Source organism: Tachypleus tridentatus, chromosome 8 (assembly GCF_004210375.1).
Source record: "Tachypleus tridentatus isolate NWPU-2018 chromosome 8, ASM421037v1, whole genome shotgun sequence".
Taxonomy (NCBI): domain Eukaryota; kingdom Metazoa; phylum Arthropoda; class Merostomata; order Xiphosura; family Limulidae; genus Tachypleus; species Tachypleus tridentatus.
In genome coordinates this window covers 56,294,791-56,300,513 of record NC_134832.1, presented here as the reverse complement: position 1 = coordinate 56,300,513, position 5,723 = coordinate 56,294,791, and positions in this window count along the sequence as shown.

The following is a 5,723-nucleotide window of genomic DNA, read 5'->3' as shown; positions in this document are numbered from 1 at the left end:
ATGCTTTTAACCACTAGAGGGCTATAAAGTTAGCATAAATTTTTGAAACATTTGTACAATGTGTTCACGATAATTTGGTTTTCTAGTCCCACTGTACTGTTGTAAGTGCTGTTGTAATTAATATGGATGTGTATATGTGATAGGTACGTAAATAGTAAGATGCACGCCTGTAGGAGTGGGGGTTACATACTTTTTTTTTTTGTTTATTCAACGTATATATACAAATTTACAAGTCGTTTAGTCACTTTACAATTCCACACTACTTGCTACACTTAATTTTCAATTCTAATAAAAGTCGCCAGGTTTATCAGCAGTTTTATTTAAACTTTCTATATATCTATCCTGTAGCTAAACATAGAAAACATTGCTATCATGGCGGCTTCTTGAATATTGGACATGACAATTCTCACTCATGTCTTGCTGATATCCTTTGAACCTTGACTCAGTGTGATTGAGGTTAACCTCTTGCCATTTGCCAGTAATACCGGCAAAAAATTGTCAAAGAGACTGACATGATCTTGCTGACATAACATGAGACAGCGTCGTTCAACCTATTGTCGGTATCATACTTAGAGAAATATGAAAGTCATAAGTGCTGATAAAACAGCGTTATTTCATGGGCCAGGTCATAGGTATTAGGCCTGTTAGAAGAAAGTTATATCTAGTTTTGGACAGACACCATGCAGACAACCTGTGGAATAATTTTGTTGGAAGACACCAGATCATAAGATAAGAAACATTCGACCTAATTCTGTAATAAAGCTCTGAGCTTTTCAACACAATGTTTTCCGTTATGATTATATTCAGAGGCATATTTTCTACCTCAACTTTCTCGGTTCATTCTTCTAAGAGACTCGTTTGTGTTGATCAGTTTCAAAATTTCTAAATTATAATATTCAAAACAACCTAACTTAAACAGTTCTTTAAGAGTGATGTTGTTTATTATAATTGTAAGTAACACAAAATATACTTGCAGACAAAAAATAGCAAAAATAATTTATGATAAGTGATTTTCTTTACCTAAAAAAGAAATAAAAATAAAGGTACTTTGTCATTTTTTGGAATTATGAAATCGATGAATCAATCGCGTGACTGAAAGAATAACACGCACCCTAACAAGTATATAAAAAATGTAATAATGAGTTTTGAACAGTATTTTTTCTCGTTAAACATTAGCAGTGTGTGTGTTTCTCTTATAGCAAAGCCACATCGGGCTATCTGCCGATTCCAGCAAGAGGAATCGGACCCCTGATTTTAGCGTTGTAAATCAGGAGGCTTACCGCTGTACCACCGGGGGACTACGAGAACTCACAAATAATTTTAAAAAACATCAACTAGATATGTTAAGAAATGTGATTGCTGCATTGTGTTAATGATAAATTTTGTTTTTGATGTTGTAAAACATAATTAAACACTGTCTTTTCAAGTTAATTTTGATGCCAATATATCACTAATAAATAATTTTATCAAGTGCCAAATATCAAATTAAATATATGAAAGTTAAGTATTCGAAAAAACTATATTCAAGGATTTTCTGACTTGAAACACCCGTAGTTAAAGTGTTAAGAAGTGGACACAATGGCGATAATAAATTTTAATTTTAGATGACTTTTATACATAATTCATGTTTAATAAAGACCTAAAGTAAAGAAAACATTTATGTGTTTTATTCAAGTACAACAAAGTAAAACTCTACTTTTTTATTTTTTAAATTTAACCTTTTAATGAAATTTCGTATATTTTTTATTTAACAAATCAGTTTGCAGGTTCACAAATTACCATTTCTTGTTTGTTTGATTTTGAATTTCGCACAAAGCTACTCGAGGGCTATCTGTGCTAGCCGTCCCTAATTTAGCAGTGTAAGACTAGAGAAAAGGCAGCTAGTCATCACCACCCCCCGCTAACTCTAGGCTACTCTTTTACCAACGAATAGTGGGATTGACTGTTACATTATAACGCCCCCACGGCTGGGAGGGCGAGTATGTTTGGCGCGACGGGGATGCGAAACCGCGTCTCAGATTACGAGTCGCACGCCTTAACACGCTTGGCCATGCCGGGCCTTTACCATTTCTTTGTAATTTAATACTGTTGTCCTTTAAATACAGAGATTGTATATCTCCTGTAGGCAGGGGCGTAGATATTTTACACTCGATGTTTGGCTTCAGATTAGGAAATTGACTTTTGGCATTGTTTCACAATATCTATGTATAAACTGCTTACAAACTATAGATTACATTTATTGTTAATAGGCAATTAATTCAGCAGTATAAAGCAATAATGAATTAAATATCTCCTTACCACTATTGGTCCAGGTTTTCAACGTATTATCATAATTGATAACGCCTGTTACAAAGCACCTGATATCTCACCAATGAGACAAAATCCAAATACCGATGTCAGTCTACTCAGATGTCATGAAAAATCAAAGATAGATGGGAAATCCCCAATGGATTTGGATGCTATTACCACAGGCATTATCCATTATGACAATAAGTTGGCAACGTGAGCCAATAACAACAATGCGATGTAGGTATATATATATATAAAGTGAAATTAAATAATTTATATCTAAATGAAGATAAATGAATAAACAAAATCATGAGGAAGAATTGCGTTACAAACAGTAAATCCCAACCTCTGATTAATTGTATTATAACCCTAAAATATTCAAGCCATAAAGCAAAACACATTAACATGAAATCTTTTAAAATACGTTGCACATTTTTCTTAAAAAAAATGCATCCTATTGTATAATAATCCCACATTGTAACTTGTATCTAAGGGTCCCTTTAAAAAAAATATGCAGCGTATTTTTAAAAACATTCACGTTAATGTGTTTTGGTTTATGGTTATAATAAGAAGATATATATAATAAATTTTGAAATTAACTAAAATTACACACTAAAGCACATTGGTACACAAACAGAAGTTATAATAAAACAAACAAAACCAATATGTAAGTGGTACACAAACAGAAGTTATAATAAAACAAACAAAACCAATATGTAAGTGGTAGACAAACAGAAGTTATAATAAAACAAACAAAACCAATATGTAAGTGGTAGACAAACAAAGTTATAATAAAACAAACAAAACCAATATGTAAGTGGTACACAAACAGAAGTTATAATAAAACAAACAAAACCAATATGTAAGTGGTACACAAACAGAAGTTATAATAAAACAAACAAAACCAATATGTAAGTGGTACACAAACAGAAGTTATAATAAAACAAACAAAACCAATATGTAAGTGGTAGACAAACAGAAGTTATAATAAAACAAACAAAACCAATATGTAAGTGGTACACAAACAGAAGTTATAATAAAACAAACAAAACCAATATGTAAGTGGTACGCAAACAGAAGTTATAATAAAACAAACAAAACCAATATGTAAGTGGTACACAAACAGAAGTTATAATAAAACAAACAAAACCAATATGTAAGTGGTACGCAAACAGAAGTTATAATAAAACAAACAAAACCAATATGTAAGTGGTAGACAAACAGAAGTTATAATAAAACAAACAAAACCAATATGTAAGTGGTACACAAACAGAAGTTATAATAAAACAAACAAAACCAATATGTAAGTGGTACGCAAACAGAAGTTATAATAAAACAAACAAAACCAATATGTAAGTGGTACGCAAACAGAAGTTATAATAAAACAAACAAAACCAATATGTAAGTGGTACACAAACAGAAGTTATAATAAAACAAACAAAACCAATATGTAAGTGGTACACAAACAGAAGTTATAATAAAACAAACAAAACCAATATGTAAGTGGTACACAAACAGAAGTTATAATAAAACAAACAAAACCAATATGTAAGTGGTACGCAAACAGAAGTTATAATAAAACAAACAAAACCAATATGTAAGTGGTACGCAAACAGAAGTTATAATAAAACAAACAAAACCAATATGTAAGTGGTAGACAAACAGAAGTTATAATAAAACAAACAAAACCAATATGTAATTGGTACACAAACAGTTATAATAAAACAAACAAAACCAATATGTAAGTGGTACACAAACAGAAGTTATAATAAAACAAACAAAACCAATATGTAAGTGGTACGCAAACAGAAGTTATAATAAAACAAACAAAACCAATATGTAAGTGGTACGCAAACAGAAGTTATAATAAAACAAACAAAACCAATATGTAAGTGGTACACAAACACTTACCGTACTGTCACTAGCATCATGTTATATATATTTATAAACAATGGAATTTTTTTTTTTTTATTATTTATATGTGGAGACATTATTAAATCCTAGGTGACTCCACTGTAAGAGGTAAAATCCTGTGGCAGCTCGTGTTTATTTTATACTACTTAAAAATAGAACAAACAATTCTGAGTTATGTCATTAAGTTATATAAATATTTCGTTTTGTAATTCAGCAGCTTTAGCAAGCTAGTTAATCTGGGTACCTGCTTATTAATATTTATAAATGTTTAATTGTTTGAATAATTATTCTAATTGTCTGTAACCATACAAATGAAATGAACAACATTTGCTGGACCTAATTAATTCCATTGTTAAAAACAGTCATTGTCCACTTTTTGTTTCATCCAACCAGCTTCACTTTTCTTTGGATTTACAACGCTAAAATCAGGGGTTCGATTCCCCTCGGTGGGCTCGACAGATAGCCTGATGTGGCTTTGCTCTAAGAAAACATAGACATTTTTTGATACAGACCCAATTAAGCCCATTTACAACAATACTCCATCCCAGCCCACAGTTATGGTTATATATATATAGGCTAGCATGTGAAATACAGTCTTAATATATAAACTTTTGTTAATATGTGAAATACTGGTAATTTAATAACCGTGTTGGTCCAACTATTTTTACTATTTTATTGTCAAACAGGATCAGTATGAAAATATAACTTTTGTTATAACTTGTCAGTGTTGAGTCATTTTAACAAATTAATTACACATGTATCACAAAACACATTATATTATCTCAGAAACTGTTAAGTATATTTAGGAGCCTGTAGGTGGTGTTTGTTTTACGCGAAATGTGAATATTTGAATAGAATCATACATTAAAAACTTTATTAGTATATCGTCTATAAATTAAAATTTATACATGCAGCGTAACGTTAGAATACAAGCGTTGTGTAGATAAACATTAGATCTATATTTCAGGTCTAACGTACCGGCATAGCCAGGTTGTTAGGGTACTTGACTTGTAATCTGAAGGTAACGGGTCGAATCCCTGTCACAACAAGCATGCTCGCGTTTTTAGTCGGGGGGGGGGAGCGTTATAATGTGACGGTCAATCCCACTATTCGTTGGAAAAAAAGTATACCGAGAGTTGGCGGAGGGTGATGATGATTGGCTGCCTTCCCTCTATTCTTAAGCTACTAAATTAGGGACGGCTAGCTCAGATAGTCTTTGTGTAGCTTTGCGCGAAATTTCAAAAACAAACAATATAGGTCTTTTTTTACCTCAGAGAGAGAGTCAACTTATTTGTCAGGCTCTTTGATAACGTTTACTACATCTATAAGTGTTAGACCTATATTGTTTGTTTTTGAAATTTCGCGCAAAGCTACACAAAAACTATCTGAGCTAGCCGTCCCTAATTTAGTTGTGTAAGACTAGAGGGAAGACAGCTAGTCATCATCACCCACCACCAAAATGAACGAGTCTGATACTGTACACCCAGCCTATTACAAGTCATCTAAACTTTTATACCTTC